Raw genomic sequence first — 24,755 nt, 5'->3', positions numbered from 1 at the left:
TTTTTTTTTTTTTTTTTAAGCATTCAGTCAACCATTTGCAGAGAGACAGAAGCCTGAAATCTGACTGGTAAGAAATTCTTACCCTTTTGCTGGCATGCCAGGCTTCTAAGTTCCCTTTCCCTGAGCAGCCTTAGTGATCCAGCTTGCAGCACCATAGCCATGGGGCCAAGCCACATCATAAAGGAAAATTATATTTTTCGTTCTGGCCAGAGCAAAACACATGTGATAAAACACAGACATTAGCCACTCTGCTTAGCACCCAGTATCAAACTGGCAAGGTTTAAATTTGCCCCTAGATGGGCCCCATCATCTTTAATCCAAACTCCAACTTGGAGTTTCAACACGTGGTCTCTGGGCAAGATGGTCACCCTGAGTAATAGAAAAGATAGGAAAGGAAAAGTAGAGAAGGAAAGTATTGCCTATGGCAGGGTGGGGAAGATGAAGACCTTACGGAGGCCAGAGAAAGACCCACCCACTGCAACAACACTGAAAAGTTCAGGCGGCTGCTTCTCAGTACCAAAGGAATCTTTTCCAGCCAGTCTCATCAGCTCTCATTTCCCCTTTTAGGGAGGAAAAAGCTCCCCATGTCCCACAATCCTGTACATGCCTAATCCTCCACCCATAGCCATAGCAAAGAGTACAAGGCAGATTAATCCAAAGAGAATAGCAGTTAACATGCAATAGTGATGAGAGGGGCCTCTAACCCTCCTAAGTTGGGCCTCTAACCCAAGGTCGGTCAAGCACCCTTGCTTTTTATTAAGAGGGTCCTCTAACCTACTCTGTCTTAGGAGACACTCTAACTCCCCTAAGTTGGGCCTCTAACCCAATCCCATCTTTACCCAGGTACACTGCTACTTACCCAAAGTTGTCCAATCAGTGCTGCAGTCTGTCTCCTTTGGGTCGGGGGTCTCAATATTGTCCCTTTTGTGGTTCATGAGAAAAATGTTACTAGACCCCACCACTTAACCAAATTTAGCCTTTGGGTCAGGGGTTTCTGCAGTATAGTCGCTTCCGTGGAGGCCAGAAAGATGTTACTGGATCCCACCACTTACCCAGAAAGTTAGCCTTTGGGTCAGGGGTTCTGCGAGTATAGTCCCTTCTATGGTCACCAGAAATATGTTACAGGAAAGGTGTCCTGATCCAGACCCCAAGACAGTGTTCTTAGATCTCATGCAAGAAAGAACTCAGGGCGAGTCCACAAGGAAAAGTGAAAGCAAGTTCATTAAGAAAGTAAAGGAATAAAAGGATGGCTGCTCTATAGACAGAGCAGCCTACAGGAGCTCTTTAGGCACCAGAGACTCTATTTCCTTGTCAATTGTATTACAAACATTTGCTTCCAGTATGTGTCTTTTTTATTTCGTATCTTTTATCAATGTTCAATTTCTTTAAATTTTTATTAAATGTTTTGTGACTTAAGAACATTTCTGCCGGGCGCGGTGGCTCATGCCTGTAACCCTAGCACTTTGGGAGGCCGAGGCAGGCGGATCACGAGGTCAGGAGATTGAGACCATCCTGGCTAACATGGTGAAACCCATCTCTACTAAAAATACATAAAATTAGCTGGGCGTGGTGGCATGCACTTGTAGTCCCAGCTACTCGGGAGGCTAAGGCAGGAGAATGGCGTGAACCCGGGAGGCGGAGCTTGCAGTGAGCCAAGATTGTGCCACTGCACTCTAGCCTGGGTGACAGAGCGAGACTCTGTCTCAAAAAAAAAAAAAAAAAAAAAAAAAAAACATTTCTGAACTAAGAATATAAAACGAATCTCATATCTCCTAGATTTTATGATTTTAAAGGAAATCAATAGTTCTTTATTTCATCTCAAATTTGTTATAGTTTGAGGTAGAGATCTACTACCACTTTTTTCAGGCCTAATATTCCCCTACTGCTTTAAAATGCTATCTTTATATCACGTATTAAATGTCCATATATGCATGTGTTTTTAAAAATTAAGTTAATATATGCCTGCTACAGAAATGTGTTATACATATAAACATGTATGTATGTATATGGGGGTATTTTTGCCAAATGGTGGAACAGAAATTCTAGGTTTTTGTTTTATTCTCTGATATGTTTGGCTCATATACCATAAATTGGCAGGACTTTTATTAATTATATGTGTTCTTTCCAACACAGAAAAAAGGCTCCCACAAAAGCCTTCTTTGCTTCTTTAAATGCCCATGGAGATCAAACCTAATTCTAAGCTTATCTTAATGGCTAAATCTCCTTGGAGAATAAACTAATTCTAGGAACTTCAGGTGGTGTGAATTAGATTATGTGAATCATTTCAAAATAAAAATTATTTTTTAAAGAAATCCCAAAGAAAGCAAATCATAAAACATGTATGAAATGATCAGTTTATTTAAAAGCCTGTGTGTATGTGAATAAATGAACAGCAAGAGGTCTAGAAGAACATACAACACATTAGTAACACTGGCGACCTCTTGAAAAGCAAGAATTAAAGAAGGAAATGAAATAAAGGCAGACTTCTTTTTTTGCTTCATATAATTTTTCAAAATAATTCTACGTGGAGTCAAATTTTTCAAATCCATGAATAATACCTGAAATATGAATTTGCTTTTAAAACAATGTTCACCTTTATGCTTTTGTAAATGTGTATTTATTACCTTTATAAATCAAGAAAAATGAGAAGAAATACATAATAGTAGTTGACATTAAGGACAAGTTTGACAATCTCTTTTCAAGTTCTTTTTCTCTTCATTTTCTTTTTCACTTACACCTATATGACAGGATTTCTGGTTCAAGATCACTGCCTGAGTATATACACGTATATTCCCTCCCTTCCAAGACCCAGTGAAATAACAAAAAGTAAAACACAGAAACCCACACCAGTGAACAATATGGGACCATCAAGCGAAAGAGATTAGAACACAATTCCTGACAACAGAAAACAAAGGGTGTTAAGCAGAACAGAAGAATGTACACTGCAACCTCAGAAATACCACGTTCAAAACCAGGATTGAAAAAAAAAAAAAAAAAAACGTAGGTAGAAACAGGAACCTTAACTGAGAGTTTACATGTTCATTGTCACATTCAACAAAATTGAACACCCAGTACAAACCAGTTCCTGTCCTATGATACAAACAATAGGCAAGCCCAAAATAAAGCAGCAGGCACAAAATTGTGAGGGTGGCAGTAGAAATATCACTTCAGATAAGTCAGTTAGGAAACATTTCTAGGGAAAAAAAATTGAGAAGAGAAACATAAGAAAACATAAGGGAGCAAGGAAGGAGAACAAGAATCACTTCTTAAGCAATGATAATGATGCAAATTGTGCTAAGCTGTTTAAAAGTCATCGTATTAAATCATCACCACACATAGAGTTATCTCCAATTTAGAAATTTTTCTTTTTAAAGTGAGGCTCAAAGAAGTGCGAAATTATTCAAGGTTGTACAGATAACTATAATAAGTAATAGCAGGTTTTAAATGCAGCTCAAGCTCTTCATCAAATTCATAATACCAATTTTATCTTTTGGGAACCTACACCCATGCTAACAAAAGCCAAGTAGGGTACCTAGACTTCTAAACTTGCCAGGCTGTAATAAAACACCCTAAAAGTGCCACCATAATAGTATTAAAGAAGGCCAAGTAGGGAGACAGGGCCTTTACACTTGTCTAGCAATATAGGGACACCCCTTCCACTCTACCCTTAGGTGGTATCAAAGGAGGCCTGGTTGAGACTGAGGACTTTCACCATCACTGAGTAGTAATAAGGCAACTCACACTGTGGTGTCAGTGGTGATAACCTGGGAATTCTGGACTTTCACCCCTACCCAGCAGTAACAAGGTGCTCTTCCTTATCCCTCAAGTATCAGCAAAGGCCACGTGGGAAATTGGGACTTACATCTCCACCTGGCAATAAGGAGACAATGCCCCATCACTTTCAACTACAAGATCCAAAGAAATCCACCCAAAGGTGCATGATAATTAAATTTCTGAAAACTGAAGAAAAACAAAAAAAAAAATATATTGAAATCAGCCAGAAAAAAAAAAAAAGGCAACTTATCAACGGGGGAGGGAGGGCACAAAACAATTCAAATGACAGCAGATTTGTCATCAGAAATCACAGTGGTCAGAAAGAAGTAGAAAAATATTTTCAAGTGGTAAAAGAAAAGAAGTGTCAGACTAGAAATGTGTACCCAGTAAAATTATCCTCAAAGAATTAAGACATTCTCAGTTAAAAGAAAACTAAGATAATTTGTCATTGGAGATCTAAACGAATGAAGAATGACTAAAGGAGGTTCTCTAAACAGAAAGGAAGCAATAAAAAAAGAAACCTTGGAACATCACAAAGGAAGAAAAAACACAAGAAACAAAATTACGAATAAATAAAATAGGCTTTCCTTCTGCTCTTGAGTTTCTTAAATTATGTTTGACGGGTGTTTGATGTGGTTATAAACGTATGTAGAGGAAATATGTGAAACTATTTTATTATAAATGAGGGAGGCTAAAGGGATATAAAAAGTGGTAAGATTTCTCCACTCCACTCAAACTGGTAAAATAACATCAGTAAACTGTGATACATATGTATATCTAATGTACCAAGAGCAATGTATATAAAAATACCTAAAGCAACTAATAGAAGAACTACACAAAGAGAGACACTCAAAAACACAGATGAATCCAAATGGAATTCTAAAAATGTTCAAGTAAGCCACAGGAAGACAGATAATGAAAACAGAAATGGAGACAAATAGAAAGACTTAAGTATTAACATAAATAATTACATTAAATATAAATGCTCTAAATGTACCAGTTAAAAGATAGAAATTGGTACAGAAGATTGATGAGAAACCATGACCCAACTACATGCCGTTAGAAGTCATTTACCTCAAATAATAATATAGATAGGTTGTATGTAAAAGGATATAAAACATATGCCATGTGAACATTAACAAAAAAAGCATGTTGGCTCTATTACTATCAAATAAAGTAAGCTTTGGAGAAAAGAGAATTACCAAAGACAGAGAGGGACATTATACAATGATAAAAGGGCCTATCCACCAAGAAGTAATAGCAATTCTAAATGTGTACACACCAAACAATGTGGCTGCAATATATAAAGCAAAAACATAGAAATAAAAAAATACACAAATCTATAATAATGTAGATTTTTAAACACTCGTCTTTCAACAACTGAGAGAAATACTAGACAGAAAATCATCAAGTATACAGAACTCAACATAACAAGATCTAATCAACATTTATAGGACATTCCCCCACTACAAGAGCAGAATACACATTCTTTCCAAGTACCCACAGAACATATATCAAATATACCATATGGTGGGCCCTAAAACAAATGTCAACAAATTTAAAAGACTGAAATCACATGAAGTGTTTCTAGCTACAACAGAAAAACTAGAAATTAATAACAGAAATACAGCAGGAAAATCTCCAAACACTTTGAAACTAAACAACACACTTACAGTCCTGAGAAGCAAAGAGGAAGTCATAAGGTAAATTACAAAAAATACACTGAACTGAACTAAAATGAAAATATAAAATATCAAAATCTGTGGGACACAGCTAAAGCAGTTCTGAGAGGAAAATTTATAATAGCATATTTTAAAAGTGGAAAACTCTCAAATCAGTAATCTAATCTGCTAAGAACCTAGAAAAAAAGAAGAGTTCAACAGACCAAAAGCAAGTAGAAAAAAAGAAACTAACAAAGAGCACAAATCGCTGAAATTGAAAACAGAAAACAAATGAGAAAATTAATGTAACCAGGAGATGGTTCTTTGCAGAGATCAGTAAAATCAACAAACTGCTACCAAAACTGAAAAACAAGGCGGGAAAACACAAACTAACAATAACTGAAATGAGGCCAGGCACGGTGGCTCACCTGTACTCTCAGCACTTTGGGAGGCAGAGGTGGGCAGATCACCTGAGGTCAGGAGTTAGAGACCAGCCTGACCAACACAGAGAAATCCCGTCTCTACTAAAAATACAAAAATTAGCCAGGCATCCTGGTGTGTGCCTGTAATCCCAGCTACTCAGGAGACTGAGGGAGGAGAATCGCTTAACCAGGGAGGCGGAGGTTGCAGTGAGCCAAGATCACGCCATTGTACTCCAGCCTGGGCAAAAAGAGTGAAACTCCATCTCAAAAAAAAAAAAAGGAAAGAAAAAGAAAAACAATAACTGAAATGAAACAGGGGACATTACCACATAGCCTGCAGACATCTAACAAATAATAAGAGAATGTTATAAACAATTCTACACACATAAATTTGATAATTTAGGTGAAATCAACCACTTCCTCTAAAAAACAAAAGCAACTCATCCAATTTGAAACAGACAAATTGAATTACTTTATAACTATTAAGGAAACTGATTTCATAATTTTAAAATTTCAAAAATTAATAATCTCTGGGCCCATTTGCCAGGTGTGGTGGCTAACGCCTGTAATCCTAGCACTTTGGGGGGCTGAGGCAGGATGGATCACCTGAGGTCAGGAGTTCAAGACCAGCCTGGCCAACATGGCAAAACCATGTCTCTGCTAAAAATATAAAACTTAGCCAGGCGTGGTGGCACACGCCTGTAATCCCAGCTACTCAGGAGGCTGAGGAAGGAAAATCGCTTGAACCCAGGAGGCAGAGGCTGTGGCGACCTGAGATCGTACCATTGTACTCCAGCCTGGGCAACAAGAGCAAAATTGTGTCTCAAAAAAAAAAAAAGAATTGAAAAAAAAAGAATCTGGGCCCAGAGTATTTCACTGAAAATTCTTTTTCATAAACGCATAAAAAAGAATCAACACCATTCTATACAATCTCTTCCAAAAACTAAGATAACGTTTCCCAATTCGTTTATAAAGGTATTATAGTATTAACCCTGATATCAAGAGACTACCAAAGAAAAAAAGAAACTACAGGACAACATTCCTTATTGATACATACGAAAAAAATCCTTAAGAAAATATAAACAAAATTCAGCAACATATAAAAAGAATTATATACCATGACCAAGTAGTGCTTATTCCAGGGATAAAAAGCTGGTTGAACATTTTTTAAATCAAGTAATAAAATGCACCACCATATCAACAAACTAAAGAAGAAAATCAAATCAATTCACTCAGGAAAAAAATTGACAACATCCAATACCCATTCATAATAAAAATCCTCTGCAAACTAGGAATAAAAAATACCCTCAAACTGATAAATGGTACCCATAAAAAACTACAGCTAACAGCTATACTACTGCTACTTAACAGTGAAAGACTGAATGCTGTATCTGTATAATCAGGAACAAGGCAAGGATATCCACTTTTACTATTCATTCAACATTGTGCTGGATGTTCTTCTAGTCACTGCAGTGAAGTCCAGAGAAGAAAACAAAAGGCAAACAAATCAGAAAGAAAAACCATCTTTATTTATAGACAATGTGATTATCTACATTCAAACTTCCAAAACAAACTCTTAGAACTAATGAGTGAGTTCAGCAAGGTAACAAACACAAGATAAATATACAAAAAGCAAATGTGGCCAGGCGCAGTGACTGACACCTGTAATCCCAGCACTTTGGGAGGCCAAGGCGGGTGGATCACCCGAGGTCAGAAGTTCAAGGCCAGCCTGGCCAACATGGAGAAATCACACCTCTGCTAGAAATAAAAAAATTAGCTGGTGGTGGCACATGCCTGTAATCCCAGCTACTCGGGAGGCTAAGGCAGGAGAATCGCTTAAACACAAGAGGCAGAGGTTGCAGTGAACCAAGATCGCACCATTGCACTCCAGCCTGGGCAACAAGAGCAAAACTCCATCTCAGATAGACAGATACACAGACAGACAGGCAGACAGACAGATAAATTTATACTCTTAAAAGCAAATGTATTTCTATATTATAAACGCATTTCTAAATTTATTTCTGGGTTCTATGTCTCAATACTTGAAAATATAATACGATTTACAATCACTCCAAAAACATAAAATATTTAGGTGTAAATCTAACAATGTATGTATAGAAAATGTATGTTAAAAACTATACAACACTGGTGAGCAAAATAAAAAATCTAAATAAATGGAGAAGACACCATCTTCATAGATTGGAAAACTCACCAAGAAAAGACGTTATTTCTCCCCAATCTGACAATTCCTATCAAATTCCCAGGAAGATTTTCTTGTATTCTTTTTTGTACAAACTCATAATTTTTATGAGTTTTACTTCCAGTACCTTGATTATTCTAAGCTTATTTTTTCTTTTTTCCTTTTTTTAACCAAATACCGAGACTTCAATATTCTAAGCTTACATAGAAAGGAAAAGAAACTAGAAGAGCTAACACAATTTGAAAAACGATACAGTAGACATAATAACTCTACCCAAAAAGTAAATAGGAAAAAAAAACAACAACTCAGTCTATGTCTCACACTGTGCAATAAGGATTAATTAACTCAGCAAGTCTGGGTTTCCCACACCTTGTACAATCGAGAAATATTTGGCCCTTGCCCAGCTCCCTAGAATGTAACCTCTAAGCCCTTGGAATGTCCAGCCTAGTAAGAAAGTCGTTCTTTACCTGGAGGTTTTAGGCCACTCCATATAGTCTATGCTAATAATGTGATTAATTGTGGGGGCCTTGGACCAAATGGCATCAGCTGGATGGCTGCAGATGGAAGTCATCCATGAGGGCAGTCAACCATACCTACATACTTCACCTACCAAAAAACCCTGGACACCACAGAGCTCAGATGACCTTACCTAGTTTTCAGTATTCCACATGTTCTCATACATCACTTCTGGAAGAAATAAACTCTGTGCACATGACTTCACAGTGATAGGACAACTATAAATTTGGGCCTGGTGTCTCCTGGACCCTGTCCTTTGCTTCTTTTTCCATCACTGACATAAATCTGTATCCTTTAGCTGTAACAAGCCATAAGTATAACAACTTTAAGTTCTGTGATTCTTTATGAAAATCAATTGAGTCTAGGAAAAGCCTTGGGGAATCCTAAACACACACATATAAAAAATTAACTCAAAATGGATCACAAAGATAAAACATAAAATGATAAAATATTGAAGAAAAAAATGAGAAAATATCTTTGAAAATATCTTCAAGACATAGAACTAGGCAAAGAGTTCTTAAACTTGACATAACAAGCACAAACCATAAAGGGAAAAAAAACAGTACAGTGAATTTCAAATTTTAAAACTTGTGCTCCGTGAGACCAGGTATGGTGGGTCACGTCTGTAATCCCAACACTTTGGGAGGCAAAGGCCGGAGGATCACTTGAGCCCAGGACTTCGAGACCAACCTGGGCAACATAGTAGGACCCTGTCCCTACAAAAAAACAAAACAAACAAACAAACAAAAAGCCAGGAATGGTGGCACAAGCCTGTAACCAAAGCTACCTGGGAGGCTGAAACAGAAGGATCACTTGAGATGAGGAGGTCAAGGCTGCAAGTGAGCCATAATAGCACGACTGCACTCCAGCCTGGGTGACAGAGTGAGACTATCTTCAAAAAAACGGGAAAAAAAGGGGGTGGGACAGGGAACTTGTGCTCGGTGGCCAGATATGATGGTATGCACCTGTAATCCCGGCTACTCAAAAGGCTGAGGTGGAGATTGGGTATGGTGGCTCACAACTGTAATCCCAGCATTTTGGGAAGCTGAGGCAAGCAGATCACTTGAGGTCAGGAGTTTGAGACCAACCTGTCCAACATGGTGAAACCCCATCTCTACTAAAGATACAAAAATTAGCTAGGCGTGGTGGCAGGCACCTGTAAACCCAGCTACTTGGGAGGCTGAGGCAGAATGCTTGAACCCATTAGGCAGAGGTTACAGTGAGTCAAGACTGCACCACTACACTCTGGCCTGGGCAACAGTGCAAGACCCTGTCTTTAAAAAAAAAAAAAAAGCCCAGGTGAAGTGGCTCACGCCTGTAATCCCAGCACTTTGGGAGGCTGAGGCAGGTGGACCATGAAGTCAGGAGTTCGAGACCAACCTGACCAACATGGTGAAACCCTGTCTCTACTAAAAGTTGAAAAATTAGCCAGGCATGGTGGCACATGCCTGTAATCCCAGCTACTCAGGAGGCTGAGGCAGGAGAATCACTTGAACCCAGGAGGCGGAGGTTGCAGTGAGCCATGCACTCCAGTGACATCACCACTGCATTCCAGCCTGTGTAATGGAGCAAGACTGTCTCAAAAAAAAGAAAAAAAGAAAGGCTGAGGTAGGAGGGGATCACTTGAGCCCAGGAGTTCAAGACCAGCCTGGGCAACGCAGCAAGCTCCAGTCTCTAAAAAAAAATAAAAATTAAATTTTAAAAATAATAAAACTTGCACTTTGTAGGAGGTACAATTGAAAGTGAGAGGTGATGCCAGCTGGGCTTCCTGGGTCAAGTAAGGGCTTAGAAAATTGTAAAACTCATTCATTTCCTACATCAAGACTTACTGCAGTTCTGGATAAATAATATTGAGGATATATGCTTAAAATATTCCTAACACCAGGATTTGCTTATGTGTTTTCTTCCCCAAGAAAGCTATAAACAGCAACAATTTTAGCTGTAAGTTTTCCTGTGTGCCCTCCCCCAAAACCAGAGTTAAAGAAAAGATTAATTGCCTGTTTTTCTGTGATCGGCAGACCTTATGTATCCTCCCAATTCCTTGTAAACATAGTTTGTAAGTTCTATAAGGTCCTGCTTTTCTTGCTGTGAAGCTGCAAGGACATAAAACAGGTAAGCATAAGTCTCAATTTCGGTTTTTCTCAATATCTAAGGCAGATCACTAAATAATTTACTGCCTTTGTTTCTTGCCCCTGTAACATATTTCCCGCCTCATGTATCTCCTGCGTTAGAGTTTAAAAGGCAATCACCCAGGCAAGCAGTGGCAACCCATTCAGGACCCCTTCCACGCTGTGGAAGCTTTGTACTTTCGCTCTGCTCAATAAAACCTACAGCTCACTCTCTCTCGGTCCGAGACTCTGTCACTTGTCGTGGTCAGCCACCACAACAATTCTTTGGCGTGGCTAGGCAAAGAACCTTGGGTGTTACATCTTGGCGAGTCAGCCAGGAGACTCCAGGAAGAGTATCCCAATCACCACGCAGTGAGTACCCTCGGACCTCTTTCGCTTGCTATTCTGTCCTGTCCTTCCTTAGAATTTGGAAGCTAAACACTGGGCACCTGTCGGCCAGTTAAAGGTAATTAGCATGACCACAGGACTAAAGACAGGGGTGTCACGCTTTCTGGGAAAGGTTCTCTGACAACCTCCGACCCTTTGAAGTCGGGCACATTGGTTTGCCCGGAACCAGTTCTAACTCTTTCACTTTCCGTGGTGGTCCAGAAGTATACCCGGGAGTGCTCAGCAAACGTCACGGTCTCCCAGATATCCTGGTTGAGACCACGGCCCACCAGAGGCTCCCACAGCACGGGTTACTAAGCATGAGACAGCCACATCTTCTGACCCCTGCCTTCTGGGTACAAATATCTGCCGGTTAGACTTCTTTCCTCACCTCGTAAGCAAGATTATTCCCACTAGACAGGACCAAGAATCCCTATGTAGGAGCCTTAAGTTTTTAAGGTGGCATCCAGACGTTCCCTGTCCGTGGTGCTCTCCGGAATTTAGGCAGTGTTGCCATCTGACTGCCACTTTGAAAGGCCAGTTCCCACCACTATGTATGGTCTCCCACATCAGGACAATTTGAAGACAGATCTGTAATTTCCATGTGGATGGTAGAGGCCCTAGGACATTTCCTTCCTTGTTCCCCAGATGAACTTCCCTTTTTTTTTGGTGCCTCTCAAGTACAATCTGTGGTGTGTGGGTACGCCCCTTAGAGCAGTTGAATTGCTATTTCAACCATTCCATCATGGGTATTGGAAGGAAGAAAATATAGTCATCTGAGACACAGGATACTGGTACCACCTTAAGAGGGGGGCTTACTCCTGTGATGTAAAGTGGGGACAAAAGGCTAGAATACAGCAGTTGTTCTCTCGACCCTGGCCTAGAGGACATCAACCACCCCTTTTGAGCTTACTAAGCCTCCTGTTGCTAATTCAGAGATTCCTCCTTGAAGGACAGCTTTATGGCCAGGCCCGCGTAAATTGGGCCTTTGGGCCTTGGCATGCAAGCATCAGTGGTTACCCTGACCCAGGCCTTGCCACCCTGGAACAGATAGGACATGTTGGCCAAGGGGCCACAATAAATCCAACAGTCCTCATGCCCCATCTAGTGGTCAATGGGTGCACGGCAGGGGGCAAGGACGATTTCCATTCTGCCGGTAAGCATGGTTAAATCCAGTAAATGGAAGGCTCAGGGACGACCATGCGCTCCAAGCACAATTGGACTTGACCCTTGAGGGGGTGCCCTAAGGGGAAGATGAGTCCCTAAGATTAACCAGGTGTGCGGGTATACCTGTGTTTAAAATTCCAGATGGGCACCACACCTTCAAAACCAGACACTCCCTTAAGATGTATCCTGAATAAATGGGACAAGTTCGACCCTGAGACCTTAAAAAAGCAGCAGCTGATGTTCTTCTGCACCAATGCCTGGCCTCGGTACTCCTCACAAAACAGGGAAACTTGGCCCCCCGAGGGAAGTGTTAATTATAACACCATTCTACAACTACATCTTCTCTGTAAACGGGAATGTAAATGGAGTGAAGTCCCTCACGTACAGGCTTGCTTTGCCCTTCGTGACAATACTGCTGTATGCCAAGCCTGCAAGATTTGCCCAAATGACAAAAACCCACAGTTGCCTCCATACTCAGGGCCTCCTTCCTCAGCCCCACTCTCCTCCCCCACTGACTCTCCTCCATGCAGCCCCACCAAAGTGTTAGAGGCACACCGAAAAGAAAATGTAAACTCTGCAAACCAGGCACCCAAACTATGTCCCTTACAAGCAGTAGGAGGAGAATTTAGGTCCACTCATGTGCATATCTCTTTCTCACTCTCAGATTTAAAACAAATAAAGGCAGACACAGGGAAATTCTCAGATGATCCCAATAACTATATAGATGTCTTACAAGGGTTAAGGCAGTACTTTGATCTAGCATGGAGTGACATCATGTTGCTCCTTGATCAGACCTTAAGTCCTACTGAAAAGGAGGCAGCTTTAGTGGCAGCCCAGCATTTTAGGGATTTATGGTATCTCAGCCAGGTAAACACATCGAATGGCCCCAGGGGAGAAGGAGACCACAACAGACGGTCCCCACTGTAGACCCTCACTGTGATACCAACTCAGATCATGGAGACTGAAGCCGCAGGCATTTACTAACTTGTATCTTGGAAGGGTTAAGAATAGGAAGAAGCCTATGAACAACTCAATGCTATCCACAATTACACATGGAAAAGAGGAAAACCCCTCAGCTCTTCTAGAAAGGATACAGGAGGCTCTAAGAAAGTATACCTCCCTAATTCCAGATTCCCTGGAAGGCCAACTTATTCTAAAGGATAAATTTATCACCCGATCAGCAGCCGATATTAGAAAACTCCAAAAGTCTGCCTTAGGCCCAGAACAAAATTTGGAGGCATTATTAAACCTGGTCACCTTGGTGTTCTATAAAAAGGACCGAGAGGAACAGGCCAAAAGGGAAAAGTAAGATAAGAGAAAGACCGCAGCCTTGGTCATGGCCCTCAGACGAGCAAACCTTGGAGGTTCAAAGAGCACAAAAAATGGAGCAGGACAATCGTCTGGTAGGGCTTGTTATCAGCGCGGTTTGCAAGGACACTTTAAAAAAGACTGTCCAACAAAAAACAAACAGCCCCCTCGCCCATGTCCAATATGCCAAGGAAATCACTGGAAGGTGCACTGCCCCAGATAATGAAGGCTCTCTGGGCCAGAGGCCCCCAGCCAGATTATTCAGCAACAGGACTGAGGGTCCCCGGGGCAAGCGTCAGCTGATACCACCCTCACGGAGCCCCAGGTAAGCTCAACCATTAAGGGCCAGGAAATCGATTTCCTCCTGGACACCGGCACGGCCTTCTCACTGTTAATCTCCTGCCCCGGATGGTTATCCTCAAGATCCATTACCATCCGAGGAATCCTAGCACAGCCTGTAACCAGGTATTTCTCCCACCTCCTCAGCTGCAATTGGGAGACCTTGCTCTTTTCACATGTTTCTTGTCATGCCTGAGAGTCCCACACCCTTATTAGGGAAGGACATATTAGCCAAAGCTGGAGCTATTATCTACATGAATACGGGGAGACAAGTTACCCGTTTGTTGCACCTTACTCGAGGAGGGAATCAACCCTGAAGTCTGGGCATTGGAAGGACAATTCAGTAGGGCAAAAAACGCCCATCCAGTTCAAATTAGGCTAAAAGACCCCACCACTTTTCCTTATCAAAGGCAATATCCCCTAAGGCCTGGAGCTCATAAAGGACTAGAGGATATTATCAGGCATTTAAAAGCTCAAGGCTTAGTGAGAAAATGTGACAGTCCCTGCAACACCCCAATCCTAGGAGTACAAACACCAAATGGTCAGTGGAGACTAGTGCAAGACCTCAGAATCATCAATGAAGCAGTAATTCATTTATATCCTGCTGTACCCAGCCTCTATACCCTGCTCTCTCAGGTACCAGAGGAAGCAGAATGGTTCAGTTCTGGACCTCAAGGATGCCTTCTCCTGCATTCCCCTGCACACTGACTCCCAGTTCCTCTTTGCCTTTGAGGATCCTACAGACCACACGTCCCAACTTTCATAGATGGTCTTGCCCCAGGGGTTTAGGGATAGCCCTCATCTGTTTGGTCAGGCACTGGCCTAAGACCTAGGCCAATTCTCAAGTCCAGGCACTCTAGTCCTCCAATATGTGGATGACTTACTTTTGGCTACCAGTTTGGAGACCTCATATCAGCAGACTACTCTAGATCTCTTGAATTTTCCAGGTAATAGAGGGTACAAGGTATTTAAGTCAGAGGCCCAGCTCTGCCTACAACAAGTTAAATATCTAGGCCTAATCCTAGCCAAAGGAACTAGGGCCCTCAGCAAAGAACAAAGTCAGCCTATACTGGCTTACCCTCGCCCTGAGACATTGAAACAGGTGCAGGGATTCCTTGGAATCACCGGCTTTTGCCGACTGTGGATCCCTGGATACAGTGGGATGACCAGGCCACTCTATATTCTGATAAAGGAGACCCAGAGGGCGAACACCCATCTAATAGGATGGGAACCAGAGGTGGAAGCAGCCTTCAAAACTTTAAAACAGACCCTAGTACAAGCTCCAGCCCTAAGTCTCCCCACAGGACAAAATTTATCTTTATATGTCGGACAGAGAGCAGGAATAGTTCTTGGAGTTCTTCCTCAGACCCATGGGATAGCCCTACAACCAGGGGCATATCTAAGTAAGGAAACTGACGTAGTAGCAAAAGGCTGACCTCACTGTTTATGCGTGGCTGCAGCAGTGGCCATCTCAGTATCAGAGACTATCAAAATAATACAAGGAAAGGATCTCACTGTCTGCACTACTCATGATGTAAGTGGCATATTAAATGCTAAAGGAAATTTGTGGCTCTCAGATAACCACCTACTCAAATACCAGGCACTAATCCTTGAAGGACCAGTGTTTCAAATATGCACATGTGCAGCCCTCAACTCTGCCACTTTTCTCCCAGAGGATGTGGAGCCAATAGAGCATAACTGCCACCAAATTATCGACCAGACTTATGCTGCCCGGGAGGATCTCTCAGAAGTCCCCTTAACTAACCCTGACCTCAACCTGTATACTGATGGAAGTTCATTTATAGAAAATGGGGTACAAAGGGCAGGCTATGCCATAGTTAGCAACGCAACAGTACTTGAGAGTAAGCCTCTTCCCCCAGAGACCAGCACCCGGTTAGCAGAACTAGTGGCACTTACCTGAGCCTTAGAACTGGGAGAAGGAAAAAGAATAAATGTGTAGATAGATAGCTGGTATGCTTATCTAGTTCTACATGCCCATGCTGCAACACGGAAAGAGAGGGAGTTTATAACCTCCGGGGAGACACCCATTAAGTACCACAAGGAAATCATGAAATTATTGCATGCAATGCAGAAACCCAAGGAGGTGGCAGTCTTACACTGCCAGGGTCATCAAAAAGGTGAAGGAGGAGCAGCAGAAGGAAACCGCTGAGCAGATGCTGAGGCCAAAGCTGCTGCTAAGCAGGACTTCCCTTTAGAAACGTCCATGGAAGGACCCTTAGCATGGAGCAACTCCCTCCAGGAGGTTAAGCCCCAGTATTCCCCAACCAAAACAGAATGGGGACTCTCGCGGGGACATAGTTTTCTCCCCTCAGGGTGGTTAGCGACAGAAGAGGGAAAGGTGCTCATACCTGAAGCCAGCCAGTGGAAAATACTTAAGACCCTCCACCAAACTTTTCATATAGGTATTGAAAGTACCCATAAGATGGCCAAATCCCTACTTACAGGGCCAAACCTTCTCAAAACCATCCGGCAGGTAGTCAAGACCTGCAAGGTGTGCCAAAAAAATAATCGCTTGGTCCATCATAAGGCCCCTCTCGGGGAACAAACAGGGCACTATCCTGGACAGGACTGGCAGTTAAACTTCACCCATATGTCTAAGTCAAGGGGATTTCAATACTTGTTGGTCTGTGTTGATACCTTTACAAATTGGGTGGAAGCCTTCCCCTGCAGAACAGAGAAGTACCAAGAAGTAGTCAAAATCTTACTTCACGAAATAATTCCTAGATTCAGACTTCCCCAAAGCTTACAGAGTGACAATGGTCCAGCTTTTAAAGCTACAATAACTCGGCCGGGCGCGGTGGCTCAAGCCTGTAATCCCAGCACTTTGGGAGATCGAGACGGGCGGATCACGAGGTCAGGAAATCGAGACCATCCTGGCTAACACGGTGAAACCGCGTCTCTACTAAAAAATACAAAAAACTAGCCGGGCGAGATGGCGGGCGCCTGTAGTCCCAGCTACTCAGGAGGCTGAGGCAGGAGAATGGCGTAAACCCGGGAGGCGGAGCTTGCAGTGAGCCGAGATCGCGCCACTGTACTCCAGCCTGGGCAACAGAGCAAGACTCCGTCTCAAAAAAAAAAAAAAAGCTACAATAACTCAAGGAATTTCCAAGGCACTAGGAATACAACATCACCTTCACTGTGCTTGGAGGCCACAATCCTCAGAGAAGGTCGAAAAGGCAAATGAAACACTAAGGAGGCATTTGAGAAAGCAACTCCCATGGCCCACTCTCCTGCCCATGGCCTTGTGAAGAATCCGAAACTCCCCTCACAGAATGGGGCTCAGTCCATATGAAATGCTGTACGCATGGCCTTTTCTCACAAATGACCTCCTGCTCAATCAGGAAACAGCCAATTTGGTCAAAGATATAACTTCTCTAGCAAAATATCAACAAAACCTTAAAACTTTACCCAAAGGGTGTGACAGGAAAAAAGGAAGACAGTTGTTCCAACCAGAAGATCTAGTATTGGTCAAGTCCCTCCCCTCTACCTTCCCATCTATGGATCCCTTGTGGGAGAGACCATACTCGGTAATCCTTTCTATCCCCACTGCAGTTAAGGTGGCAGGAGTGGAATCCTGGATTCACCACACCTGAGTTACACCTTGGACACCCCCTGAGGAACTTACGGGACTATCAGCTCAGGAGTCTCAAGATCAGCCAGACCAGCCTTGATACACCTGTGAGCCATTAGAGGCCCTGCTTCTCCTATTTCAGAAGGAAGCACCCCAGGCTAAAAAGACTCCTACAGTTAATCCTAAAGAAGAAAAACTCATCTCTACCTAAAAGAGGATAAGTAGAAAACCTACATGATCTTTGACCTCTCTCCTTGCTCTCTCTAATGGAGTCCTTATACTGTTTCATCACATTAAACAGTATACTAACCATACTCTTTGCAGTAGGATCACATACCGTAGCTCCTGCCAGGACAAAAATCCTGATCACATCAACCTTTCTTCTAGCGTCCTTCCTTTTAACACAATTTACTCCTTCTTCCCTCCTCCTTTCCACTACTGCTCCACCTACAGAGCGCCATGACTCCCTTTATAAGGATCTCCTCTAAGCTTCTTTTAACTCTCCCAATACTAAGTATTCCTTCTGACACCTCTTCATCCCTCCCCTGCTGCACTTGCTTCTCTAATGCATGCTCTCCTCCCCTTCCCAGAAACACTGACGCAGTCAACTTCGAAAGGATGTTCTTTAAAACTAAATCAGGCTTCACTACCCACACCTATATGAGAAAGGAATGTTATAGTGTTGCTTCTCTCTGCTCCCACAATGGCTGTACATACCACCAAGGAAAAATGACCCCGTCCAACTGTCCCGATGCCACAGGGACCACCCAGTGTTGGACACATTACACCAGTGTGGGTATAACTGATGAAGGAGGTGTCCAGGATAAAGCCAAAAAACATGTCCAACAAGTAATTAAAAACTTGGTCCAACCATCTAACACTCCAAGTCCATATAAGAAACTAGACCTTTCCAGGTTACAAAAGACTCTTGACTCTCATTCCCATCTCTGTAGTCTATTTAACACCACACTCACAGGAATGCAGGAGGCCTCTCCTGACAATCCAACTAACTATTGGATGTGTCTTCCCTTGCATTTCCAACCATATGTTCCCAGTAGTCCCTGTCCCTACTGGTGGATAGGACATTGGAACCTATCCACCTTAGTCCTAAACACACCGGGATAATTGGCTCCCTAGTCACCAATCTGCCAGCCACACAAGGCCTCAAATCTCACATGTATAAATTTCAGCGTGCCTCCAAATAGAAACATCTCCCAATGTCAATCCTGGATACTGGTTACCTCAGGTTTCACCTAACTCCAGACATCTTTTTCATCTGTGCTAAGCTTATTGATGTCTAAATGGCACCCCAAAAGAGTTATGCTTTCTCTCATTTCTAGCACCCCCCATGTCCATTTATACTGAAGAAGAGTTGGAAAGTCTCCTTATACCCCAGTCCCACCAAGCACAAGCTCCTATTCTCCCTTTTATGGTAGGAGCCAGAATATCGGGCAGGCTTGGGACTGGAATTGGAGGTATAACCTCCTTCGTCCAATTATATTATAAAATATCACAAGAATTAAACGATGATATGGAACGGGTTGCTAACTCCCTGATGACCCTACAAAGCTAGCTTAATTCTCTAACTGAGGTGGCCCTCCAAAACCGAAGGGCCCCAGATTTATTAACAGCTAAAAGAGGAAGAACTTGCCTCTTCTTAGGGTAAGATTGTTGCTACTTCATCAACTAGTCAGGAATTATTGCCAAAAAGGTCCAGGAGCCAAGGCAACGAATAGAACGTAGAAAGAAAGAGTTCCAACTCTCAGGACCCTGGAGTATATTTAACCAGTGAGTATCTTGACTTCTCCCCTTTCTAGGCCCTATAACAGCCATCTTGCTATTACTCGCCTTTGGGCCCTATATTTTTAACCTCCTTGTCAACTTTGTTTCCTCCAGGATCAAGGCCATCAAGCTACAAATGGCCTTACAAATGGAACCTCAAATGAGTTTAACTCACAGCTTCTACCAAGGACCCTTGGATCAACCCACTGGTCTCTTGACTGGCCTAAAAAGTTCCCCTCTGGAGGATAATACAACAGCAGGGCCCCATCTTTGCCCCTAACCAGCAGGAAGTAGCTAGAGTGGTCATCGCCCAGGTCCCAACAGCAGTTGGGGTGTCCTGTTTAGAGCGGGGACTGAGAGGCAATGCCGCTGGGCTTCCTGGGTCGAGTAGGGGCTTGGAAAGCTATAAACTCACTCATTTCCTGTATCAGGACTTACTTCGGTTCTGGATAAATAACATTGAGGATATATGCTTAAAATATTCCTAACACAAGGATTTGCTTATGTACTTTCTTCCCCAAGAAAGCTATAAACAGCAACAATTTTAGTTGTAAGTTTTCCTATGTGCCCCACCACCGAAACCAGTTAAAGAAAAGATTAACTGCCCATTTTTCTGTGATCAGTGGACCCAATTCCTCGTAAACAGTTTGTAAGTTCTATAAGATCCTGTTTTTCTTGCTGTGCAGCTGCAAGGACATAGAACAGGTAAGCATAAGTCGCAATTTCAGTTTTTCTCAAAATCTAAGGCACGTCACAAAATAATTTACTGCCTTTGTTTCTCGATCCTGTAACATGCTTCCTGCCTCACGTATCTCTTGCCTTAAAGAGTTTAAAAGGCAATCATCCAAGTTAACAGTGGCAACCCATTCAGGACCCCTTCCATGCTGTGGAAGCTTTGTACTTTCACTCTGCTCAATAAAACCTACAACTCTCTCTCTCAGTCCCAGTCTCTGTCACTGGCTGCAGTCAGCCACCACACCAATTCTTTGGTGTGGCTAGGCAAAGAACCTTGGGTGTTACAAACGGATAAAAAGACAAGATAGAGAGTGGAAGAAAATATTTGCAAACAACTTATCTAACAAAGCAGTAGTATCTAAAATATATAGAGAACTCTCAAATGCAACAGTAAAGAAGAAAACTTCCAGATACAGTGGCTCATGTCTGTAATCCCAGCACTTTGAGAGGCCAAGGTGGGTGGATTACTTGAGGCCAGGAGTTCGAGAACAACCTGGCCAAAAGGTGAAACCCCATCTCTACTAAAAATTAGCCAGGCATGGTGGCAGGTGCCTGTAATCCCAGCTACTCACGAGGCTGAGGCAGGAGAATCACTTGAACCTGGGAGGCAGAGGTTACAGTGAGCCAAGATCCCACCACTGCACTCTTGCCTGGGTGACAGAGCAAGACTCCATCTCAAAAAAAAAGAAACAATACAATCAGAACATGGGTAAAAGGCATGAAGAGACATTTCATGATTGAAGAAATTTTCTTCATTTCTTCATGATTTGAAGAAAACAGACAGGTGGGAAAATAAGCATATGAAAAATTGGTCAATTTACAGGGATTAACACCTGGTTTTCAGGCCAGCATGTGAGAAGCTTGAAAGTCATCATCTAACTAGTAAAAAGCTAAACAAAGTGAAAAAGCAACAACTCTTCTTAAATCCCAAAGAGAACTGAGATCACAGTACAAACAGCTGCCCCCAAAACAGAAGAGAGCAACTAGGCAAATGTACATAATACAATTACTAGAGCTTGAAACTTGTGTGGGACACACGACCCGGCTGGGAAAACTTGAATTATAATTAATTGCTGGAGGCTGAGTATGAAGACGTCTGAGGTTAAAAATTCTAAAATGACCCTGTCAAAAGGCTACCACACTTTCATGAGTTTTACTTCCAGGAGTTTGACCTGGTTCTCACAGCAAATACCAGAGAAAAATCCCCTCATGACTCCGGAAAAGGGAAGATAAAAGGGGCCATTTTGAAATACACCAGAGCACTCTGTTCTTAAGAAGGCCTGCCCTCAGGAGAAACTATTTAACCAGAGCCTAACTTCTTTGTAGTTTTAACAGAGCCTAACTTACCTTGGGGAAGAGAAATAACAAACTCCAGTCAATTCTAGCCTTCCGGGTGGTTAAAGGGAAATACCCAACTAAAGCTCCCTGTAGCCATTCTGTCCCACTCAAGTTAGTAAAACCAGAAAAAAACTGAGAAGCATTTGTGAAGTTAAAACCCAGGGGCACCGACTCACTAAAACACTGAGGCCAAATCATAGGACACTTCCCCTCCCCACACATCTTACCATCACATTACTAAAGGTCTGTTCACCAGTTTCTTTTACCCAGTATATCACAATCAGCTTTCAAAAAATAAAAACTACAAGGCATACTTTAAGGCAAAAAAAAAGAAAATAGTTTGAAGAAACAGAGCAAGCTTCAGGACTAGACTCAAATATGGCAAGAATGTTGGAATTACTAGACCGGGAATTTAAAACAACTATGATAAATAAGGTAAAGGTTCTAACTGAAAAAGTAGACATCATCCAAGAACAGATGGATAATTCAGCAGAGGGATAAAAATTCCAAGAATCAAAAAGAAATGCTACAGATCGAAAATACTCTAATAGAAATGAAGAATGCCTTTAATGGGCTCATTAGTAGACTGGACTCAGCACAGAAATCTCTGAGCTTGAAGATGTGTCAACAGAAACTCTTAAAACTGAAAATACAGAGAAAAAAGGCTGGCAAAAATGGAACATGATTATTTAAAAAAGAAAAAAAAAAAAGAAGAAGAAAGCAGAGGCTGCAGTCAGCCAAGATCACACTGCTACACTCCAGCCTGGACAACAGAGCAAGACTCCATCTCAAAAAAAAAAAAAAAAAAATTGCATTATATCCAAGAATTGTGGGACAACTACAAAAGGTATGCCTTACACCCTTCACAAAATTTAACTCAAAACATATCACAAACCTAAATGTAAAACACAAAACTATAAAACTCTCAGAAAATAACATAATAGAAAACCTAGATGGCACTGGTTATGGCAATGATTTTTTAGATAAAACAACGGCATAATCCATGAAAGAAACAACTGATAAGCTTAACTTCATTAAAATAGAAAACACCTGCTCTGCAAAAGACAATGCCAAGAGAATAAGACAAGCCACAGAATGAGAGAAAATACAGTAGGCCCTCCATATCCGCAGGTTCCACATCTGCAGACTTAACCAACAACAGATCAAAAATATTAACAATAAAAATAATCAAACTTTAAAAACAATATAGTATAGCAACTATTTACACACCACTTACATTGTATTCGGTATTGTAAGGAATCTAGAGATGATTTAAAGTATACAGAAGAAGTGTGTAGATTATATGTAAATACTACACTATTGTATATAAAGGACTTCAGCATCCTCAGATTTTGGTATCAGGTGTCCTGGAACCAAGCCTCCACAATACCAAAGGATGTCTTTATTTTCAAAAGACATGTTCGATAAAGGCCTGTCATCCAAATATACAAAGAACTCTAAACTCAACAATAAGAAAACAAACAACCCAATTAAGAAATGGACTTTATAAAGACCTTTACAGAAACCTCATCAAAGATGATATACAGGCAGCAAACAAGCATATGAAAAGGTGTTCCACCTCATACATCATTAGGAAAATGCAAATTAAAACAACAAAATACTACACACGTATTAGAAAGGCAAAATCCAGAACACTGACACCACCAAATGCTAAGTAGGATGTGGAGCAACAGAACCTTCATGTATTGCTGGAATGCAAAATGGTACAGCCTCTTTGGAAGAAAGTTTGGCAGTTTTTTTACAAAACTAAATATACAAAATTAAATACATACAAAACTAAATATACTCTTACCACATGATCCCACAATTGAGCTCCTAAGTATTTAGGCAAGGGAGTTGGAGACCAAAATAAAAGTCCTAAACCGTTCCGACAGACTACTGGACCCTCCTTTGGCTAAAAGATCCCAAAATTTTAAGTTAGCAGCCATGGCAAGACAAAAGGCTGTTCATGATCCATTTGCTTCCAACCCCCTCCCCCTTTCTAATAATCACTGGATGTTCTCAAAAGCCAGTGTGAGAAAACAAAAGTCCAAAAGACCCCTTCGTTCAAGTCATCTAAACACACCCCTCTCCTGTTTTTACAGTTTCAACATGACAAGTATTTTAGGCCACAAAGATTTTCTTATTGATAAATGACTTTTGGTTTTGGCCAGTCACCTGAGGATTCACAGTTTACAGACTTCTTCCCTACATTTCACCTTTTACATATATAACCTAATTACAATGCATTTAAATATTAAATCTCCACCCCAAAGTGATTAAGGGAGGTATGTTACATACATGTGTAAACCTAAAACACATGTGTGTGGATCTCCTTCATGAATATTCATGGCTCCTTCTGTAACCTGTTGAATATAGCTGTATGCCTGGCCAATCATCAGCATAAATTCCTATCTTAAACCCTTACCCCACCCAATTCCACCCTGCCTGGAAATGCCTATCTCTCAGCTTCTGCTGAGACTATGCCTCCCTGTCTGTCAGAATGGCCTACACAGACTGCAAACCTTTGTGAGAAATGAAGCTCTCCTTTCCAAATCTATAAACCTCATCACTCTTCAGCTGACAGAGTTGAAAGCTGACGTCCACACAAAAACCTACACACGGCTGTTTACAGCAACTTTCCTCATAACTGCCAAAACCTGGAAACAACCAAGATGTCCTTCAGTAGGTGAATGTTGATAAACTGTGGTACATCCAGACAATGGGATATTATTCAGCACTAAAAACAAATGAGCCATCAAGCCATGAAAAGACATGGAGAAACTTAAATGCATATTACTAAGTGAGTAAAGCCAAATCCACAGAATATACAACACCAAGAATCAACCCTAATGCAAGGGTCCCCAAATTCCAGGCCACAAACCAGCTCCGGTCAGTGGCCTGTTGGGAGCCCGGCTGCACAGCAGGAGGTGAGCGGCTGCAGGTGAATGAGGGGAGCCGAGCACCACCTCCTGTCAGATCAACGGTGGCATTAAATTCTCATAGAAGCGAGAACCCTACGGTGAACTGCACATGCAAGGGATGTAGGTTGTGTACTCCTTATGAGAATCTAATGATAAATATAATGCAGTGCACTTGAATCATCCCAAAACCATCCACCCCACCCCACCCCACCCTGGTCCATGGAAAAACTATCTTCTACCAAACCACACCCTGGTGCCAAAAAGATTGGTGACTGATACCCTAATGCATGAACACTGGGTGATAACAGTGTGTCCATGTAGATTCATCAATTGTAACAAATACACTATACTAGTAGGAGATGATGATATTAGAGGAGGTTGTCCATGTGTGGGGACAAGAGATATAGGGGAAATCTCTGTACCTCCCAATGAATTTTCCTGCTGCTCTAAAAAAACTGCTCTAAAAAAGAAAGTCTATTTTTTTTTTTTTTTTTTTTTTTTT

The 24,755-nt window shown here is 41.8% G+C and overlaps 1 protein-coding gene across 7 annotated transcripts in view; it reads right to left on the bottom strand.

The window, feature by feature from the left end:
* CEP85L (centrosomal protein 85L) overlaps nt 1-24,755 on the bottom strand; it is a 248,283-nt gene that overhangs the window by 141,500 nt on the left and 82,028 nt on the right. Inside the window, exon 3 of one of the 7 annotated variants that reach the window (XM_017895951.1) lies at nt 10,594-10,666. The exons of 5 other annotated variants lie outside the window; for them this stretch is intronic. The gene's annotated coding sequence lies outside the window, so the exon portion shown is untranslated. Of the gene's footprint in view, nt 1-8,706; nt 8,840-10,593; nt 10,667-24,755 lie in introns of those variants that run through there. One more of the 7 variants, XM_017895953.1, reaches the window with a different exon arrangement.

Source organism: Rhinopithecus bieti, unplaced genomic scaffold, assembly GCF_001698545.2.
Source record: "Rhinopithecus bieti isolate Rb0 unplaced genomic scaffold, ASM169854v2 scaffold_27321, whole genome shotgun sequence".
Classification (NCBI taxonomy): domain Eukaryota; kingdom Metazoa; phylum Chordata; class Mammalia; order Primates; family Cercopithecidae; genus Rhinopithecus; species Rhinopithecus bieti.
The sequence above is the reverse complement of the archived record's forward strand: the minus strand, read 5'-3'. Positions and strand labels throughout refer to the sequence as shown.